At 43.8% G+C, this 23,196-nt stretch overlaps 1 pseudogene; it reads right to left on the reverse strand.

Moving 5' to 3' along the window:
• Nucleotides 1-1,555: 1,555 nt before the first annotated feature.
• The window catches only part of LOC115117530 (microfibril-associated glycoprotein 4-like), an 85,200-nt pseudogene continuing 63,559 nt past the window's right edge, over nt 1,556-23,196 (reverse strand).

A 23,196-nucleotide genomic window follows, 5' to 3' on the forward strand; every position in this document is an offset into this window, starting at 1 on the left:
AGAAAAGAGTCGGCCCGAGAATTGAACCCTGTGGCACCCCCATAGAGACTGCCAGAGGACCGGACAGCATGCCCTCCGATTTGACACACTGAACTCTGTCTGCAAAGTAATTGGTGAACCAGGCAAGGCAGTCATCCGAGAACCCGAGGCTACTGAGTCTGCCGATAAGAATATGGTGATTGACAGAGTCGAAAGCCTTGGCGAGGTCGATGAAGACGGCTGCACAGTACTGTCTTTTATCGATAGCGGTTATGATATCGTTTAGTACCTTGAGCGTGGCTGAGGTGCACCCGTGACCGGCTCGGAAACCAGATTGCACAGCGGAGAAGGTACGGTGGGATTCGAGATGGTCAGTGACCTGTTTGTTGACTTGGCTTTCGAAGACCTTAGATAGGCAGGGCAGGATGGATATAAGTCTATAGCAGTTTGGGTCCAGGGTGTCTCCCCCTTTGAAGAGGGGGATGACTGCGGCAGCTTTCCAATCCTTGGGGATCTCAGACGATATGAAAGAGAGGTTGAACAGGCTGGTAATAGGGGTTGCGACAATGGCGGCAGATAGTTTCAGAAATAGAGGGTCCAGATTGTCAAGCCCAGCTGATTTGTACGGGTCTAGGTTTTGCAGCTCTTTCAGAACATCTGCTATCTGGATTTGGGTAAAGGAGAACCTGGAGAGGCTTGGGCGAGGAGCTGCGGGGGGGGCGGAGCTGTTGGCCGAGGTTGGAGTAGCCAGGCGGAAGGCATGGCCAGCCGTTGAGAAGTGCTTATTGAAGCTTTCGATAATCGTGGATTTATCGGTGGAGACCGTGTTACCTAGCCTCAGTGCAGTGGGCAGCTGGGAGGAGGTACTCTTGTTCTCCATGGACTTCACAGTGTCCCAGAACTTTTTGGAGTTGGAGCTACAGGATGCAAACTTCTGCCTGAAGAAGCTGGCCTTAGCTTTCCTGACTGACTGCGTGTATTGGTTCCTGACTTCCCTGAACAGTTGCATATCACGGGGCTATTCGATGCTATTGCAGTCCAATATTACATAATGGAGAACCCAAATATTGTAACACAATTGTAGACCTAGACCTGGAGAGATGAGATGAACACCTACTGTATATTGTATATGTTTAGCTGAGTAAACAATCATGTTGGATGGGAACCTGAAATTCACATTGGGTAGTTCGGGCAATTCAAATTACTCTCTTCTCTTTTTCAATTATAGGAATAGCTTTCAGACGACAGATATTCAATCACACTGGCTTCAGAGACATGTATGTCTTCTTGACCTCCGACCTATTGCTGTACTGACCCCAAAACAAACCTCTGGTTTGAGTATATCAATCCAAATCCTAACAACAATGATTCCTTTTTCCTTGCTGAAAGTGACGTTTGGTGCAGGAGGGCGTATATATTGGCAGATTTCATAACCCTCAGTCCATCCTGCCCATACGGGCCCAGTTGGCAATGTTTGTAGCAAATGTAACAATGAGACCTTTGTGTCTCTCACACCCACTGCCTCATTGGCAGTTGCTTTCCTCCGTTCTTCCCTCTAATTTACATGCTTTCTCTCTCACACTGCATCCAACTCACCCCTAGGAAATGAAGGAGAGAAGAGAGGGAGGATGTATCAAAGAGTGTTATTGTTTATGGGGATCATCCGGACAGAAAGGATCCTTTAACCCCCTTTTTGTCTTACCAATTTCAGTCATCCGACTGCTGACAAACTTCCTGTGGGTTGCCAAAAATAACGCAGGCGACTTGTGTCTGAATGACTATAGATCATTTTAGTTTCAGCCTGTCTGGTGGCTTGCTAACTCATGATTAGCCAGCCTGATCAGCATGCCATAGATTTACCCTGTTTGGAGAGGAAGCAGGGGCCACTGTGAATCAGGCACCGGGAATCACCTCTCAAATAAACTCTCAGCCACATCTCCTTCAAACCACTTCCGAAGGTACTCCGTGGGTGTTATCGGCGGCTTAGTTAATTGCAGCAACAAATGGATGTCTATAAAGGGTGTGGAGTGGGAAGCAGATGTTTTTAGAATGGCACAATTCCTATTTTCTCATCTTTGCTAGAGTGTGTACTCAGGGGATACTTGGCTTAGCAGTTATGTAAGACCATACCCTTGTGCAGAAGTGACATCCAGATAACCCTAGATTCCCCAGTCCCACAGGCTGCAGTCAGCGGTGCATTGGGAATCGATTTCAGGACACCCAATTGCACAGCAAATGCTAGATCAAGTCCCCGGAATAACCTGCAAATTAGATAATTAGTTGAATCCCTACAGAGCCCCTCTCATTCACTCTCTATTCTTGCATACTCTCTCTCACACATAAGCACACATACTCACTCATATACAATCTTTCAAAATAGTGTTAAATCATCTTTGCACTTTGTGTACGTTCTATTTAGATATTTTAGGTATCATCCCCCCAACCACTTTCTTGCTGTACCAGAAGGGGAATGGATAACACATGTGAAGTACAAGCACTTCAGTGCATTGAGTGGCAGGCCTTTTGCAGTGCTAAGAGCTCTGATTGTATCTACAGAACAGTTCAGGTCAATCAGTGTTCAATGGAAACAGACAGTCACTGAGAATAGATGCTGACAGTGACACAAGACGACACTCCCAGCTGGTGTTTGAGATGCTTGAGGAACAGGGGGTTCCAAAGGAAATTCACTGCATACTTGATAAGCCAGACGGCTAGAAACACACAGGCATGACTCATCCTATGATGTAACATCCTGCCAAGCCAAAGCCACACCTGAAAAAAAGCCCCAGACGATGTGATGATACAACCACTCAGCAATCACTGTCTGACTCTGACCTTCGGAAAGACTTCAGCAGCAATTCCTGCTTACAAGACAAGGCTGGTCTGTACTGCACTTGTAGTACCCATGCTTTCACTTCCAAAAGATACATGGCACTGGGTAAATACATTTACTCTTAAAATGTAACAGCTGTACATTATCACTTACACTGAGTGTACAAAACATGAAGGACACCTGTTCTTTCCATGGCGTAGATTAACCAGGTGAAAGCTATTATCCATATTTGATGTCACTTTTTACACCCACTTTAATCAGGTTAAATAAGGATTTGTAAGCCTTGTGACATGGATAGTGTATGTGTGCCATTCAGAGGATGAATGGACAAGACAAAATATTTAAGTGCCTTTGAACGGGGTATGGTAACAGATGGCAGGGGCACCTGTTTGTGTCAAGAACTGCAACACTGCTGGGTTTTTCATGCTCAACAGTTTCCCGTGAGTATCAAGAATGGTCCACTACCCAAAGAGCATCCAGCCAACTTGAAACAACTTTGGGAAGCATTGGAGTCAACATGGGCCTGCATCCATGTAGGATGCTTTGGACACCTTGCAGAGTCCATGCCCTGATGAATTGAGGCTGTTCTGTGTGCAAGTCAATATTAGGAAGGTGTCAATGTTTTGTACACTCAGTGTATATATATTGATTTGTCCAAATTCCAACGAGCTTCATATCGTTCTTCAGAATACTGCCAAATCGAAAAGGAAAACAGCTAAAGGTTATGTTGAAAATCAGATTTTGCTCCTGCAAATGTTTTGTTTTATCCCAGCATTTTGCATTTGTAGCTCAGTTGGTAGAGCATGGCACTTGCAACACAAGGATAGTGGGTTCAATTGTAATGAACACGAGGGGAGACAGAGAGCTAGTTTCAGGGCGCAGCAGGTGTTTATTACAGAGGACCACAGGAGGAGGCAGGTAGCTGGGACCAGGGGCAGGCAGAAGGTCATACACAGGAGGAGGCAGGTAGCTGAGACCAGGGGCAGGTAGAAAGTCATACACAGAAGGAGGCAGGTAGCTGGGACCAGGGGCAGGCAGAAGGTCATACACAGAAGGAGGCAGGTAGCTGGGACCAGGGGCAGGTAGAAAGTCATACACAGAAGGAGGCAGGTAGCTGGGACCAGGGGCAGGCAGAAGGTCATACACAGGAGGAGGCAGGTAGCTGGGACCAGGGGCAGGCAGAAGGTCATACACAGGAGGAGGCAGGTAGCTGGGACCAGGGGCAGGCAGAAGGTCAAACACAGGAGGAGGCAGGTAGCTGGGACCAGGGGCAGGTAGAAGGTCATACACAGGAGGAGGCAGGTAGCTGGGACCAGGGGCAGGCAGAAGGTCATACACAGGAGGAGGCAGGTAGCTGGGACCAGGGGCAGGCAGAAGGTCATACACAGAAGGAGGCAGGTAGCTGGGACCAGGGGCAGGCAGAAGGTCATACACAGAAGGAGGCAGGTAGCTGGGACCAGGGGCAGGCAGAAGGTCATACACAGGAGGCAGGTAGCTGGGACCAGGGGCAGGCAGAAGGTCATACACAGGAGGAGGCAGGTAGCTGGGACCAGGGGCAGGCAGAAGGTCATACACAGGAGGAGGCAGGTAGCTGGGACCAGGGGCAGGCAGAAGGTCATACACAGGAGGAGGCAGGTAGCTGGGACCAGGGGCAGGTAGAAGGTCATACACAGGAGGAGGCAGGTAGCTGGGACCAGGGGCAGGCAGAAGGTCATACACAGAAGGAGGCAGGTAGCTGGGACCAGGGGCAGGCAGAAGGTCATACACAGGAGGAGGCAGGTAGCTGGGACCAGGGGCAGGCAGAAGGTCATACACAGAAGGAGGCAGGTAGCTGGGACCAGGGGCAGGCAGAAGGTCATACACAGGAGGAGGCAGGTAGCTGGGACCAGGGGCAGGCAGAAGGTCATACACAGAAGGAGGCAGGTAGCTGGGACCAGGGGCAGAAGGAGGCAGGTAGCTGGGACCAGGGGCAGGCAGAAGGTCATACACAGGAGGCAGGTCTGGGACCAGGGGCACACAGGAGGAGGCAGGTAGCTGGGACCAGGGGCAGGCAGAAGGTCATACACAGAAGGAGGCAGGTAGCTGGGACCAGGGGCAGGCAGAAGGTCATACACAGAAGGAGGCAGGTAGCTGGGACCAGGGGCAGGCAGAAGGTCATACACAGGAGGCAGGTAGCTGGGACCAGGGGCAGGCAGAAGGTCAAACACAGGAGGAGGCAGGTAGCTGGGACCAGGGGCAGGCAGAAGGTCATACACAGGAGGAGGCAGGTAGCTGGGACCAGGGGCAGGCAGAAGGTCATACACAGGAGGAGGCAGGTAGCTGGGACCAAGGGCAGGCAGAAGGTCATACACAGAAGGAGGCAGGTAGCTGGGACCAGGGGCAGGCAGAAGGTCATACACAGAAGGAGGCAGGTAGCTGGGACCAGGGGCAGGCAGAAGGTCATACACAGGAGGCAGGTAGCTGGGACCAGGGGCAGGCAGAAGGTCATACACAGGAGGAGGCAGGTAGCTGGGACCAGGGGCAGGCAGAAGGTCATACACAGGAGGAGGCAGGTAGCTGGGACCAGGGGCAGGCAGAAGGTCATACACAGGAGGAGGCAGGTAGCTGGGACCAGGGGCAGGCAGAAGGTCATACACAGAAGGAGGCAGGTAGCTGGGACCAGGGGCAGGCAGAAGGTCATACACAGGAGGCAGGTAGCTGGGACCAGGGGCAGGCAGAAGGTCATACACAGGGAGGCAGGTAGCTGGGACCAGGGGCAGGCAGAAGGTCATACACAGGAGGAGGCCACCAGGGGCAGGCAGAAGGTCATACACAGGAGGAGGCAGGTAGCTGGGACCAGGGGCAGGCAGAAGGTCATACACAGGGTAGCTGGGACCAGGGGCAGGCAGAAGGTCATACACAGGGAGGCAGGTAGCTGGGACCAGGGGCAGGCAGAAGGTCATACACAGGAGGCAGGTAGCTGGGACCAGGGGCAGGCACAAGGTCATACACAGGAGGAGGCAGGTAGCTGGGACCAGGGGCAGGCAGAAGGTCATACACAGGAGGAGGCAGGTAGCTGGGACCAGGGGCAGGCAGAAGGTCATACACAGAAGGAGGCAGGTAGCTGGGACCAGGGGCAGGCAGAAGGTCATACACAGAAGGAGGCAGGTAGCTGGGACCAGGGGCAGGCAGAAGGTCATACACAGGAGGAGGCAGGTAGCTGGGACCAGGGGCAGGCAGAAGGTGGGGGTCCAAAAGGGAAACAGTACAGGCAGGGGAAAGGCTAGTAACGTAGTCCGGGAGATCAGGCAATGGGTAGATAACAGGAAATCCGATAGGCTAAAGTACAGGTAAGGAATAGGCAAAAAGTCGTTGTTAGTGAGGCAGGCAAAAACTATCATACACGGGAGGAGTCAATCACAGGGAAAACTGAACTCTGACAGACATGTGTCACAAAACAAACAATACCTCACAGTGATGGGGTACAAAGAACTGAACTAAATATTGTGTGATAATGACATACAGGTGTGTGAACAGGTGATTTAAATGCAGGTGATTGGGATCTGGAACGTGAGCTGCATTCAGGGGATCTATGTGTTTGAGAGTGTGAGCTGGAAAGTGGGTTGGAAAGTGAGCTGCGTTCAGGGGATCTACGTGTTTGAGGGTGTGAGTTGGAAGCAGATGTTACATCAATTCCCGGGACCACCCGTCTGCTATATGCTACATATTTTATTATATTATTATTTGTGGTTAGTTACAAAAAAAAATGCTATTTGTATAGTTTTCATGTATAATACAAATGTATAAATGAATCAATAATACAATGTGCTTTATTCATAATATTACTAGACCATAGTTTAAAGTGTTACCAAAACATATTCACACCATCAGCAAATGGGCTGTAAGCCTAGTGAATATATGGACTTAAATGTCTACAATGTCCAGTCTTCCACAAAACACTTTATTTTGTGTGTGTGGCTTTGTTTCTCAACACATTTTTTATTTATTTAACCTTTATTTAACCAGGAAGGGCTCATTGAGATTAAAATCTATTTTTCAAGAGCGCGCTGGCCAAGATAGGCAGCACCAAGTCATTGCAAAGAAATTACAGACAGACAACATGAAAAACTACAAGTAATCTAGTAAAAACCATTGAATTCACAAGAGTATAAAACAGCAAATTAAAAACATTGATAGGTCAGGGAATCAGCCTCAAAATCCTTCATCAGTGATTTAAAAACACCAATCGGGACAAGTTCTTCCAGTTTAAAAGTATTTTGTAAGGTGTTCCAAGACGATGGCGCAGAGTACATAAAAGCCCTTTTACCAAATTCAGTTCGGACATTTGGAACAGTTAGCAGGATAAAGTCCAGCGAACGAAGAGAGTACCCACCACATTTCTGAACAATAAAAATGCACAAATAAAAAGGCTTTGTAAATAAAAGTATACCAGTGACTGAGTCTACGAGTGACTAGAGAAGGCCAGCCAACCCTGGTATACAAAGTGCAGTGGTGCGTAAGGGTTTTTCAGTTTAAAATAAATGTCAAAGTGCCATGGTAAAGAGTGTCAATTGATCTCAAACACTGAGCGGAAGCATTCATATATAAAATATCCCCATAGTCTAGTAAAGGCATAAATGTAGCTGACACCAGCCTCCTTCTGGCTTCAAAAGAAAAACAGGCCTTATTCCTAAAATAAAATCCCAATTTCAGCTTCAATTTTTGTGTAAGTTGTTGAATATGCAATTTAAAAGAGAGGCCGTCATCAATTAAAATTCCAAGATATTTACATGAGGTTACAACCTCAATCTCCTTGCCCTGACAGGTAGTAATAGGTGAAAGGTTCAGAGGTCTATTTCTTGCATTAGAAAACACCATTAGTTTAGTTTTGTCAGTATTGAGGATAAGCTTCAATTGACACAAGGTATGTTGAACAGTATAAAAAGCAGTTTGCATGTGCTGGAAAGCTTTTGTAAGAGATGAGGCACAACAGTAAATAACAGTATCATCAGCATTTATGTAATCAGGTGTACGTTTCCATAAAACATTATGTTCTTGACTGATGAGAGCCCGTCAAAAGGGCACAACTGATAAGGATGAACATCATCCTGAAGAGGATGTACTGTATTTCCACCAAGAGGACACTCTTTCAGCCAAGTCCCATGAGCGCCCTCTCTAGCCCAGCATCCCAGCTGCTAGGCTAAGCCTCAACTAGTGCCCTGGTGAATTTCCAGTCCACGAATCAACACTTGCCAGCCAACCTTACACCCTGTTGCCATCTTCACGCCCCTATGCCACTGCTTTGGGGCCTACCTTAAATGCCCCAAATATACAGTAGTGGGCAAGGAGGAGGAACAGGGGGGTGGAGGAAACACATGGGGTGTTTGTTTACTCACAGCCCCCCATAAAGGTCTGAATAAGTCTCAATTCTAATGGTACGGCCATGGGACATAACTCTGCCACAGTGCTGTGGGTTTCACGCCAGTGGGCCTGAGGGACGGAACGTCATGGTGGGTCTCAGGAATGTGAGAGCGAGGTTGAATGCAGTGGGCTATTCCAGTCTCCCGTGGCCGTTGGCACTGCTTTGGCAACGAGCGGTGGTTTTGCTGTTGAGAGCAAAGGTCCCTTGTAATGTGCTGAGACACTGAATTCATACACACCGCAAAGGTGCTGGGCTGTGAAGAAGTCATTATAGGGGCCCTGTTTGAAATGCTTGAACCCCGGAAAGAACAGTGAAGAGATTGAGAAAAGCATTTTTTTCCCACCCATCAGCTCTAAGGTATATTTGATGCATGGCAGAATGATAATACATTTCTAAATTCACATCTCACTTTAGCCTTCTGTATTGTAAGTCATACATCTTGATGTGATCTCCCAACACCATGACAGAACCAAGGGCAAATCCTTCCCCCTGTGGAAATATGTTATTCTAAACACATTACTCCATCTCTACAGTGACTCAGTGCACTTGGTTCCATGTCTCTACTGTAGATTTTCATGTCATATTTGACAATCATCCCTCTCAATTTCCTTACAGATCATAATTATTATAATTTGTACACTGCAAGTTGACTACATCTAAGCCCAAAAATAGGTTGCATTTGAAAATAACAACCATTTCATATCTTGAGACATTATTTCATATCACATTTAGACATTATCACATTTCTTATTTTGTCAGAATATATTTGAACAGATTTTCAGCTCAATTCCTGGTGATGATACAGTCTTTGTTTACAAAAATAAATAAATAAATAATAATAATGCTTTACAAAAAACTTTAGTTCCTGGTTGCTGTTGTGAGTCAACTGTGAGTGTTCCCATCTCGCGAGCCCTGTGAGGCTCCAAAACATCTGTCTGCGATCGTATGCCTTGGCCACACTTCTAATAGACAGGCCTCGCCAAACAAATCCAACTTTTGGGACATCAGTCGAAAAGTACTGTTTCTTTCCCTAGTAATGTTGGGGGTCCCAAAAAAAAGGTTGCTGCTTTCTCATTTCCAAGACAAACATTGGTGATACAAAGCTAAGGCACTTTATTTCCACACACCCCTGATGTCAATAGAGAAATATGCAACGATTGATTCAGACAGACAAAAGAAAACAGAGGTGGACTGGAATAAGCCACACACCCTTGTCATAAGCCACACACACAAACCTTACTCCCTACACCCCCCCCCCCCCCCCCACAGCCTTGGCCGCCTAAATCTTAGGGAGTGAACATTTATTTATAATAAGGGTTACATGGAGAAAATCAGACCTCTCTGAAATGAAAATGGATGGCCCTCCCTTCAGCAAAATATATTTTGCCTAAACCCTCCCTGAATGCTTAAAAAAACAAGTGATCTTCCCCTATACCCCAAATAATAATTTAAACAAAGTGGATAACAGAGAACATGTCTACCCTTTACCCTCATGTCTTGGACAGACCAGATCCTTCAATATGCAGTTTTAGAAACTGTTATTCATCCTGTAAGCATTACATGGCAATACAGTAATTTTGATAGCATTCAGGGCTGTGGACCAGAAGGTTGTGGGTTTGCAGACTACTGTAGACAAGAGTAGGGTGGAAAGATTTTCTTTATAGTAAAAGCATTGTATAAATCTTTCACCATATTTGCAGGTCCGGGAAAAAATGGCCTTTTATAAACATTTCATGCAATTCTACCTAATAACTATTTTAATACCACACAAATTACCAAAATGACAGTTTTAGAATGGACAGAGAGAGAGGCCTATGTGTTCATCTTATCATATTTCTCCAATGCCAAATCAGTGCCTACTTTGCCTACTTTCAGCACCATGACCTGTTAATTTCTGATTGATTGTGCTGCTTCAAGTTTCAGCACCACAATGTAAGTTACTCGAATCAGGCTTATTGTGAGGTCAATAACTCTGTTGTCCTTCGGTTCTCCTTCTCATCTTCGAGCTCTCCTTCTCAAACTGAACAGAACATAGGCTATAGGCAAGTCTGAGTGCAAGATGGTGCATTTCTATCAATAATTATTTTTGGAAGCAGTCTTTGACTCTTCTCCTGAACTGCCACCTTAGACCTACACAGCACAGCCATTGGTTAGGCAACACACAAAGTTTTTGATCATCAAGAGCAGAGCAGGCAGAGGCTTAGGACTGGAATATCCAATGCAGTGTGTATTTACACCATCCCAGCAGCTATCTTAGAAATATAACTTTGCTCTGTGCTTCTCCAAGCATGTACTTCGTAGCCTATAGCCTATAGGATATGGATCTTTCGATTGAGACCACACTAAATAGCCTATAGGCACACTTGATATTGTGCGCCCAGTGGAAGATCAGACATGAGTGGCGGCATTGGGCACACATCAATATATAGCCTAATAAGCAACTAACTCTAAAACACTAAGAAATATTGAACTTTCATCAATTACAAATGACATGACCCTGCTCTGGCCTAGATTTTAAAAATCCCCTTGACTGAAATTGAAAAAGCATGACCCTCCCCCATTTTCCTCCAGGTAACCATTCTGTAAATTTCAATCAGTCCCTTACCATACTTTTTTGTATGTGTAATTGATGATCTGATGTGTGTGTGTGTGTGCGCGTGCATGTGCCTCTCAATGTTTACAATCCGGCTGAACCATATCAATACAGTATGTCCAAGTCAACAGGGGTAGCAGCACTGAATGAGTGTGTATGACAGAAGGGGTTTGTCAATGAGAATCCCCACTCTTCCTCTTGGGGCCGCAGCCTTGGTGGTGTGAAGTGGAATCACTTGATAATGAACTTGATTAACGCCATAGATCCTTCCCTTGCAGCCTGTAGTATTGCTTCCTAACACACCCTGTGAATTCTAAATGCATGACAAACATATTTACGTGACCCTTTCTTTATCAAAACCAGCTGACAGTGAGACCAAGCTTAGATCAGTTATTTCAGTTTCAACACCTCAACAACGCCTGGCAGTGTCTGCTTTTGGCTCAACGCGTGTTGTTCTATTCAATGACAACAACAACATGCCAACTAGTAGGTGACGCCTAGCGTTCACCGAGGTAGCCTTGGCAAACAGTATGTACCATTATATTTGAAGAAAAACACAGATGCTTTTCTTGTCAAGATTTGGTGGGATCAAAGACATTTCTTGGCTCTGTCTGAGCTTGGAGGTTGAATGCAGTGAAGTGCTCCTACTACCCTTGTTATATGAGCCCTTTCCCCCCACAAATAACACATTCCAACATTTATTTTTTCCACTAGTCCACTTAAATAATTGGGTCAAGTCAAGTGACCACTGGAACCCAAATGGAAGAGTAAGCCTTTATTTACTTTGTCTAAAGGAAATTTAACACAGCCTTCTTCCAAATCTGGACAGCTTGTGATTTAAAAAAATCTTTAAATAATATTTTTGCAATTGGAAGACTCTCCATTGTTGAGTAGGTGAGCTCATCATGTTTAAAGCCATGATAAAATATGTCCAAACTAATAAACAGGAAATTATGATTTGTGTGGTCAGCCTGGTTTCTGGGGTTGCATTGGTGGCAGCAATTAAAACGCAACGACCCATTTCAGGCACAACAGATAAGGAGGGAGTAGGGCTGGCTGGCACTTGCTCAGTCCATTCATGAGACACATGATGAGGCACGCAGAGGGAGACAGGCTCAGGGTCAGTTTCAGGAGTCTCATGGAATAGACCTCAAACTTCCTCCCGCTTTCTCTCTTTTTCTCTCTTTCTCACTCTCTCTAAAACAACACTCAGAATATAAGCCAAACAGAAACATTTCAATGAACCCCAGAGATAAAACGTACGTACATTCAGTGGACCCCATGGACCAGATTCAGTTCCAATATAATATCGCTCTTGAACACGTCCCAAAATGATGGGAGATACTCTACCTCACCTAAAAATTCAATATAGAAACAGTAGCATCTGTTTTCCATTTCCTGAGGAGAATTAGCCAATCAGTAGAGTAGCGTCTCAGGTGGTTCAGAGGGATCAGCCTGCTGAGAGAGAAAGAGAACATCTGCACACTGGGCTCAGACGTCATTTCAATGTCTAGTTTTGATTTACATTTGGTTGAATTCAACGTGAAATCAGAAAATAAATGTCACGTCATTGATTTAGGTGAAAAGTTGGGTGAAAAAATATTCCCCTACTTTGATGATATTTTGCAAATCCAATCAGTTTTCCACATTGATTCATCGTCATCACATCATTTTATTTTTATGACGTGGAAACAATGTTGACTCAACCAGTTTTTGTCCAGCAGGTGGTGAGTGGAGATGTTCATCCTTCTCTAAACAATAATTAAAGTACATAAAGCCAAAAACATGCACTACCACCTGCATAATACTCAACCTAACTAACTGCACCTAACTAACTGCATTGTAATGGAGAGAATTTGCATGGGGGCTACTCACACTCTTTTTTTTCTTTTACAGTATTTGTGTGTCAAGCAGTTTTGTGCAAGTTTGTATGTGAGTGTGAGGAGAGGAGAGAAGAGAGAGAAAAAACAAGTGTGAGAGAAAATGAGAGAGGGAGAGAGAATGTCAAGGGTTATTTTTGGCCTTGTCACAGCAACTTGTAAATCAATCAAGAGTATTCTGCTGGAGCTACTGATGTGGGACTATTGTCGGAGGAGGTCTGATTCTGGAAATATGTAGAAGGGGTAATAATAAACACATGGGGTGGACATTTTGGAAGTCTTTCAGTCATTTTTGATGTATTCCTCCCCAGAAACAGTTCTCACAGTTACTGTTCCACTTGGTGTTTCTTGGCGCTGAAACTTAGACCGCCAGTGTGAAGTATATCAATAATCCAAAAGAGAGGGAAACTTATCTATTTGCCACAACTGAGTCCCCCAAATGTCTCACATGCATTTGTTTGTCAGAAACAAAGATATTCTCTCTACCAGAGGTCTTGGGTAAATTAACAGCTCTATTTTTAGCCCATTACGCTTCTCCCTAACAAATCAAACTGCACATGGGTAGATCGATGTAGAACAGCTGTGCATTATGATTCCCTTGCCTTTCCCATTGTCAAAGCTCAAATAAAAGAAGAAAGTATGTATGGAACATCTGAATTCTGCACCAGAGCTCTGTTGATACAGCGTAACGACATGTAATTTGGCATGCTGCACACGTGTCCACTTCTATTAGCTTGGATATGAATCAGCAAATGAATGGTTAATGTTATCCTTCTGGAATATCACAGAGTATGTTGTATTTTATATGAACTGTGTTGGGTCATCTTAGAGTGTATTAGGGAACGGACAATGTAAATACAGGACTCCTGTTCTGTTGTCAACATTTCACTATTCCAATGGTTGCACCGTCATAGTGGGTGGATTTCCCCCTCAGTGTTTTTCTTTTCAAGAATCTCATCTTGGAGAGACCAGAATACTCTGTATTTCTGACCACTTCATAGTTGTCAATAATCAACCCCATCCACAATTTAGCCTGAAACCAGGCACATTTCCACTGATGCCCTATTGGCAAGGATCTGTGTCACACACACTTATAGCCTACACTCACACTTATAGCCCACACTCACTCAGTTACTCAGTTACTCACATACCTAACTTACATACTGTACCTAACAGAGCCATATGACCTTGGTGTAGGGAAGACAAAAGTGGTCTTATGGCCAACAGATGGAAGCCTAGTTTTAGATGAACAGGTAAAGATCCTGAAATGGCAGCTAGTATCAACCTGTTAAACCTCCACACACACGCACGCATACACATACACATACACACATGCCACATATCCCACCACACCCACAGATCCTCCCCAGCCAAGCCACACAAGCCTGGCCCGGTTAGATAATTTATGCACAATGGAACATTACATCCTATCACTGGCCTCTCTCCTTTCATAAATACTCTACTGGTCATCTGGAAACCATTAGGCCTCCTTTCCAGAGACAGAGACGGACTATTTGAGATAAAGTTACCCGTTTTTTTTACGTTTCATTAGACAGAAAAAAATGACATCTGTGTAAAAAAAAACAGGTTGCGTGCTGAGCCATACAAAGACTCAGAGCCCAGGGATAATTCCATCTAATTATTTCTTGTCACTTATAATAATCATTCAAATCAAACTAGTTTAAGAAACCCCCCCACACACATGAGCCAATATCCTAGGTCAGAGCCGATGTTGTGGGTCTTAAAGGGATTTCACCCTGGCTTTGCCACAGCATATAGTAGTTACTATATTAACAACATTACGTTTTTGTCATAAACATAAAAATGATCGAAACCACAGTCTAGAGCGAGCTCATTTTAATTTCACTGGTAGAATTGATACTTTTCGACTTCCTGTGTATTCGGCTGCTCATAGTGAACCAAGCATGGCATAAACATGGCATAATTATTTCGCCACTACGGCCTATGTATTGCCTTACCTCCCTAATCTTACTTCATTTGCACGCACTGTATATAGACCTTTCTATTGTGCTATTGACTGTACGTTTGTTCATTTCATGTGTAACTCTGTGTTGTTGTTTGTGTCGCACTGCTTTGCTTTATCTTGGCCAGGTCGCAGTTGTAAATGAGAACTTGTTCTCAACTGACCTACCTGGTTAAATAAAAGTGAAGTAAAAGTCTTTTAACCTTTTCTCTTTGTTAAACTCAGGTTACATGGAGTCCTTCCAAAGGCCCTGCTGAAAAATACCCCAAAGTAGTGGAATTTTGGCTATACGAGTATGAGGGAGTGGACACCTCGCGGTTATGGAGCACAACAAGATTATGGGACAAAACCAGCAAGGGACATTGAAACGTATAAAATCAAGACTACAACAGTAGTCTTAAAAAAACAAGACACATGTACCATGTCAGATGTATAGCTGAAATGTATTAACAAAATAGTTTTCATCCCAATATTACACTTTATATACGTCACAGAAGACTGAAATATAACAAAAACAGCTTGACATAGAAACACTGGATTTTTGGCTGTTTAAAATGTTTTTATTTTATTAATTATAAAATACTATTCCACTCATTCCACCCATGAGGCCACTAGGCCATTTGACTGCAGGAATGGGCTACGGTCTAGAAGCCCTACACCACATCCTACACCCTACACCGCAGAGTCCAGCACACCAGCACACCATGCCAAACACCATTGCCAGTATACCGAAGCCAGATAAAAGACTATAGCTGTGTTTACACAAGCAGCCCAATTCCAATATTTTTTCCACCCCAAAGTGCTGCATGTCATGATGACAGACACTTGTCTCGATCAAAGAGAGAAAACTTGAAATAGCAGCGTACACATTGTTGGATTACTTCATGGAGCAAAAAAAGCTATTCATTTTAATAACGGAGCATCTTCTGAATTCAAACTGACCCCCTGCAATTGGACACGGACATTTCATGAGACTCCTGTTTCCACAAATCAAGGACGTAGAGAGAATTGCCAAGCTAAGGTTGGTCTAAAATTCTCTGTGCTACACCAAACAGTACCTATCCTGTAACTGCCAGTAATGGATACCAAAACTCTGTGGTTCAATCACATTACCTTGTGTAACAATCTGTAGCAAAGAGAACTGGTGATCAGCAGATGATGGGAGAGTCATGATGAAATTGTCATTCACAAATAAAATACAGTACGAAAATACAGTATGATTGGTGTAGTAAAGTTCAGGAAATACTTGTACAGCTGTGGGAGGAGTGTTGTCATGATCAAACTGCCATTCAGCTCCTCTTGAGTCATTTTCTGCTTGAAATCCAGCATAATGTCCAATCCATCCAGAGGGATACAGAACTAGGAGATACAGTTCTGCTACAATGGCGCAGGAAGTCAGAGGAATTATGTTTCTCTCTATCTGGAATCCACTCAGGAAGAAGCCCAGGCACCACATGGTATTCTCTCTAAGATAAGAAAATATAGAATATGTTCAATTGTACAGTTTGAACAACAGTTGTAATGTGCCAGCATAACATGTAGTAAAACCAGCTGATCAGTTTGATATTTACAACAGCAAATTGCTGTATCAATGTTTCTCCTCACTGTTAGCTAGCAAAAACTTAGCTAGCTAGGTAGCTGGATAGCCATAATGGTTTGGAATTATATTTTGCGTCATGCTTATAATTTTGTGTTATTAAAATGCATTCACTGTCATAGTCATAACCAATGTCATTCCTCATCAATTATGTTACATAGCTAGCTAGTAAAATGATTTACCATTGCTGATGTTACATATGTTTGCTAACAAACATGAGGCGTGGCACATAACAATTTAGCAGGTGCCAGGCTAACTAGCTAGCCGACTCCAGTCAAGTGCTAATGTTTGCTGGTAAACCTAGCTTTAGGTGGTTGGTTGTAACATTGTAGCTTCCTGATTAGTAACCATGTCAACAACTAAGAAGAGGTTTTACAATCGAGATACAATACAGTGAGTATACAAAACAATAAGATAACCTGCTATTTCCATAACATAGACTTACCAGGTGAATTCAGGTGAAAGCTGTGATGTCACTTATTAAATCCACGTCCATGAGTGTAGATGAAGTGGAGGAGAAAGGTTAAAGAAGGATTTTTAAGCCTTGAGACAATTGAGACATGGATTGTGTATGTGTCCCATTCAGGGGGTGAAGTGCCTTTGAACGAGGTATGGTAGTAGGTGCCAGGCACACCGTTTTGTGTCAAGAACTATAACAGTGCTGGGGTTTTCATACTTAACAGTTTCGTGTGTGTATCAAGAATGGTCCACCACCCAAAGGACATCCAGCCAGCTTGACACAACTGTGGGAAGCAGTGTTGTCAACATGAGCCAGCATTCCTCTGGAATGCTTTGGACACCTTGTAGAGTCCATGATGGGGTACTGAGGGGGTCCTATAATGTTTGATAAACTCAGTGATGATCTCAGATTGTAAAACCTCTTCTATTTTCTGTCATAGTTATGGCTACCCATAGTTGTTTAGCTAACTTAGCTAGCTACCTACCTAGCTAACTCCCTAAGATAGCAAACACATTTTTTTCTCGATCTCCCCCCACTGTAACACAGTAGTATGTTTGCCAGCAATACACAATATGGGTTTCAATAGATAAACTAAAGATAGATAGCAAGCTAGGTGGCTTGCAGGAAACATTACATACTTAGTTAGCAACCGTATTTGTATTTGTCATCTGCTGTTGATGAGCTTCTAGATCCAACTCTATGTTTCAAATCCTTTTCGCTATATTCCGGTTGAAACATGTGTGGTTGAATGTCACCATGTAGCTCATAGAACATATAGAAATACCTATTTATATTTGACAAACGGCAGCGAAGCAACGATGATCATGTCACCAGAATAAGACCCTCAATATTTATTGGAAAGGAGCATCAAGCTCATCACAATGCACTTTCACCACCCTGCGAAGTTCATCATAACTCATTTAATCTGTAGCCTAATAAACTGCATGCTTTCCCAGATGAGTCGTAGTGAGAGGGTCACAAAACATGTCTATTTTACCTCTATTTGACTAGGCAAGTCAGTTAAGAACATATTCTTATTTTCAATGGCGGCCTTTGATCTTGCAGCCTTTCGTTTACTATTCCAACGCTCTAATCACTTGGCTACCTGCCGCCCTAGTCTTGTGAACTTCCAAGTTTACTTTGATATGATGGTTATTACATCAATATTTGCGCATAAAATCATTTCCACAGATACTTGCAATATACATTTTTTACCGACACAAAAAGATCCCACCTCTTCTCTTTCCATCAGGCCTGTCATGGCTTTTTTTTCAAGTTATACTTTTCAGTATGAATTCAAAGCTTCAAAAGTGCTTCAAAGATGCTTTCCATAAGTGCACAAAACTCAACACTCTCCCCTGTACATAGGAGTGCTGTGAGAATGCAGTGTAATAAAATGTCATCTAGTGTCACACTGTAATAACATTTGGAGTGAAGGGCTTCTAGCGTGCATTCACTCAATCCCTCTTATGATAAATGTCTTCCTGTATACATCAATACTTTATATGCTGTGCAGAACAGTTTTGTTTTACACTCGGTTGACAATATACATGCAAGAGTTTAAAAAAGTGATTGTCTGTCTTTTGCTCCCTCGCATTCTATCTCCCTCTTGCTCTCATTCTTATTCCCTCTCCCTTTCCCTCTCCCTTTCCCTCTCCCTTTCCCTCTCTGTTCCAAAAAAATAAGATGAAAACACACTTATGAAAATGTGTGCCATGGAAGAGTGAGAGAACCACGTCTGGACGGTTCCAGCAGGTGAGTCACAGCGTTCTGACTGGCTCAGGCCCAGGGAGAGGCCTTTATGCAACACCAAAATAACTATGGGGAAAGCAGTAGGGGGGAAACTCTCTCTGTGTATCACATTTTTCCAGAAAATGTCTAATAGCCTAGCAACCCTATAACCTTTGAGGAGAAAGAAAAAAACAATCCTTCATACACTGTTGAGTTACTACCAATGAGGTACAGTACCAGTCAAAAGTTTGGACACATACTTATTCAAGGGTTTTTCTTCATTTTAAATTTTCTACTTTGTAGAATAATAGTTAAGACATCAAACCTATGAAATAACACATATGGAATCACGTAGTAATCAAAAAGTGTTAAACAAATAGATTTTAGATTCTTCAAAGTAGCCACCCCTTGCCTTCATTGCAGCTTTGCACACTCTTGGCATTCTCTCAGCCAGCTTCACCTGGATTGCTTTTCCAACAGTCTTGAAGGAATTTCCACATATGCTGAGCACTTGTTGGCTGCTTTTCTTTCACTCTGCTGTCCAACTCATTCCAAACCATCACAATTGGGTTGATGTCAGGTGATTGTGGAGGCCAGGTCATCTGATGCAGCACTCCATCACTCTCCTTCTTGGTCAAATAGCCCTTACACAGACTGGAGGAGTATTGGGTCATTGTCCTTTAAAAAACAAATGATAGTACTAAGCGCAAACCAGATGACATGGCGTATCGCTGCAATTGCAGCCTTGCTGATTAAATGTTCCTTGAATTCTAAATAAATCACCAACAATCTCACCAGCAAAGAACCCCCACACCATCACACCTCCGCCTCCATGCTTCACGGTGGGAACCACACATTCGGAAATCATCCGGTCACGTACTCTGCATTTCACAAAGACACGGTGGTTGGAACCAGAAAGATACGGTGGTTGGAACCAGAAAGACACGGTGGTTGGAACCAGAAAGACACAGTGGTTGGAACCAAACATTTCAAATATCTTGTTATTGGTGTCTGAATCAAACAGTCTCCTCTGAACAGTTGATGTTGTTACTTGATCTCTCTGAAGGATTTATTTGGGCTGCAATTTCTGAGGCTGGTAACTCTAATGAACTCATCCTCTGCAGCAGAGGTAACTCTGTGTCTTCCTTTCCTGTGGCGATCCTCGTGAGAGCCAGTTTCATCACAGCGCTTGATGGTTTTTTCGACTGCACTTGAAGAAACTTTCAAAGTTCTTGAAATGTTCCCGATTGACTAAACTTCATGTCTTAAAGTAATGATGGACTATCGTTTCTCTTTGCTTATTTGAGCTGTTTTTGCCATAATATATATTTTAACCTAAGTTTAACTAGGCAAGTCAACTAGGCAAATATGGACTTGGTCTTTTAGTAAATAGGGCTATCTTCTGTATACCAACCCTTCCTTGTCACAACACAAATGATTGGCTCAAACGCATTAGGAAGGAAAGAAAATCCACAATTGAACTTTTAACAAGGCACACCTGTTAATTTAAATGCATTCCAGGTGACTACCTCATGAATCTGGTTGAGAGAATGCCAAGAGTGTGCAAACTCACCAACAATCTCACCAGCAAAGAACCCCCACACCATCACACCTCCGCCTCCATGCTTCACGGTGGGAACAACACATTCGGAAACCATCCGTTCACGTACTCTGCATTTCACAAAGACACGGTGGTTGGAACCAGAAAGACACGGTGGTTGGAAATCATCAAGGCAACGCATGGCTACTTTGAAGAATCTCAAATATAAAATGTAACACATTTTTGGTTACTACATTATTCCATGTGTGCTTTTCATAGTTTTGATGTCATCACTATTATTCTACTACAATAGAAAATATAACAAATAAAGAAAAACTCTTGAATGAGTAGGTGTGTCCAAACGTTTTACTGGTACTGTATATTAAACCTGGATTGCTGATCCTGTGTCTTGGCCAGTTAGAGGCTTTGAACCACAGGTCAGTAATATTGGCGCTTCCCAGTGGGAGCAGTCCTCCAATAGGAACGAAATGAATTCCACAGTATTTCAATGAAATATTTATAGGACAATATTACATGTATTTAGGTATTTTTGTTGTTGATGTGCGGACAGTAACAGTAAACCTTTTTGTGTTGTCGTGTCTTTGGCTATGCCGGATTAAGTGATATGACATGCTATTCTGTAAAATCCTTTCTCTGTAATTAATATTACCTGATTGAGCTTATCATGTCAATGTAATTAACTAGAAAGTCGGGGCACCACAAAATAATATTTATAGAGCAGTTATCTTCCGAATAAAATGCCCTAGTAATATTTTACATCAATAGCAGTCAATAATAATCGTCACCTTATTTCAGTCTCATCTGAAAGTTGTAAATTCTTGGTTATCTTCATGAACCCTGGCTAACAAGTTGAATCAGCAATACAAAATTGGGTTTCATTATTTATTTACTAAATACCTAACTAATCACACAGAATTACATATGCACAGAATGAATCATACCTTGATTACAAATTACATGCCATCCAGGTGGTGCTGGATGGCACGGGGAACTCCAAGTGAGTCCAGCAGGATATTATAGTCATTATAAGTGCATAAATTTCTCCTTTACCCAAATCCAGATAGCAGATGTTCTGAAAGAGCTGCAAAACCTAGACCCATACAAATCAGCTGGGCTTGACAATCTGGACCCTCTATTTCTGAAACTATCTGCCGCCATTGTCGCAACCCCTATTACCAGCCTGTTCAACCTCTCTTTCATATCGTCTGAGATCCCCAAGGATTGGAAAGCTGCCGCAGTCATCCCCCTCTTCAAAGGGGGAGACACCCTGGACCCAAACTGCTATAGACCTATATCCATCCTGCCCTGCCTATCTAAGGTCTTCGAAAGCCAAGTCAACAAACAGGTCACTGACCATCTCGAATCCCACCGTACCTTCTCCGCTGTGCAATCTGGTTTCCGAGCCGGTCACGGGTGCACCTCAGCCACGCTCAAGGTACTAAACGATATCATAACCGCTATCGATAAAAGACAGTACTGTGCAGCCGTCTTCATCGACCTCGCCAAGGCTTTCGACTCTGTCAATCACCATATTCTTATCGGCAGACTCAGTAGCCTCGGTTTCTCGGATGACTGCCTTGCCTGGTTCACCAATTACTTTGCAGACAGAGTTCAGTGTGTCAAATCGGAGGGCATGCTGTCCGGTCCTCTGGCAGTCTCTATGGGGGTGCCACAGGGTTCAATTCTCGGGCCGACTCTTTTCTCTGTATATATCAATGATGTTGCTCTTGCTGCGGGCGATTCCCTGATCCACCTCTCGCAGACGACACCATTCTATATACTTTCGGCCCGTCATTGGACACTGTGCTATCTAACCTCCAAACGAGCTTCAATGCCATACAGCACTCCTTCCGTGGCCTCCACTGCTCTTAAACGCGAGTAAAACCAAATGCATGCTTTTCAACCGATCGCTGCCTGCACCCGCATGCCCGACTAGCATCACCACCCTGGATGGTTCCGACCTTGAATATGTGGACATCTATAAGTACCTAGGTGTCTGGCTAGACTGCAAACTCTCCTTCCAGACTCACATCAAACATCTCCAATCGAAAATCAAATCAAGAGTCGGCTTTCTATTCCGCAACAAAGCCTCCTTCACTCACGCCGCCAAGCTTACCCTAGTAAAACTGACTATCCTACCGATCCTCGATTTCGGCGATGTCATCTACAAAATGGCTTCCAACACTCTACTCAGCAAACTGGATGCAGTCTATCATAGTGCCATCCGTTTTGTCACCAAAGCACCTTATACCACCCACCACTGCGACTTGTATGCTCTAGTCGGCTGGCCCTCGCTACATATTCGTCGCCAGACCGACTGGCTCAGGTCATCTACAAGTCCATGCTAGGTAAAGCTCCGCCTTATCTCAGTTCACTGGTCACGATGGCAACACCCATCCGTAGCACACGCTCCAGCAGGTGTATCTCACTGATCATCCCTAAAGCCAACACCTCATTTGGCCGCCTTTCGTTCCAGTACTCTGCTGCCTGTGACTGGAATGAACTGCAAAAATCGCTGAAGTTGGAGACTTTTATCTCCCTCACCAACTTCAAACATCAGCTATCCGAGCAGCTAACCGATCGCTGCAGCTGTACATAGTCTATTGGTAAATAGCCCACCCATTTTCACCTACCTCATCCCCATACTGTTTTTATACTGTTTTTTATTTTATTTATTTATTTATTTACTTTTCTGCTCTTTTGCACACCAATATCTCTACCTGTACATGACCATCTGATCTTTTATCACCCCAGTGTTAATCTGCAAAATTGTATTATTCGCCTACCTCCTCATGCCTTTTGCACACATTGTATATAGACTGCCCATTTTTTTTCTACTGTGTTATTGACTTGTTAATTGCTTACTCCATGTGTAACTCTGTGTTGTCTGTTCACACTGCTATGCTTTATCTTGGCCAGGTCGCAGTTGCAAATGAGAACTTGTTCTCAACTAGCCTACCTGGTTAAATAAAGGTGAAATAAAAAATAAATAAAAAATAATACCTGCTCTATTCCTTTTGGACACGTTTGACCTTCACCAAGTCCTGTACAATCACCAATCACCATTTCTGTCTGGGAGGTCCTTTCAATTCAAAGCCCACTGTCTGTATTTGTAGATCTATGATTGCATTTGAATGAAGTACTGTACACCCTCCATCAGTGCTTAGTTATAACCCT

The sequence above is a fragment of the Oncorhynchus nerka genome, linkage group LG4, assembly GCF_034236695.1.
Source record: "Oncorhynchus nerka isolate Pitt River linkage group LG4, Oner_Uvic_2.0, whole genome shotgun sequence".
Lineage (NCBI taxonomy): Eukaryota > Metazoa > Chordata > Actinopteri > Salmoniformes > Salmonidae > Oncorhynchus > Oncorhynchus nerka.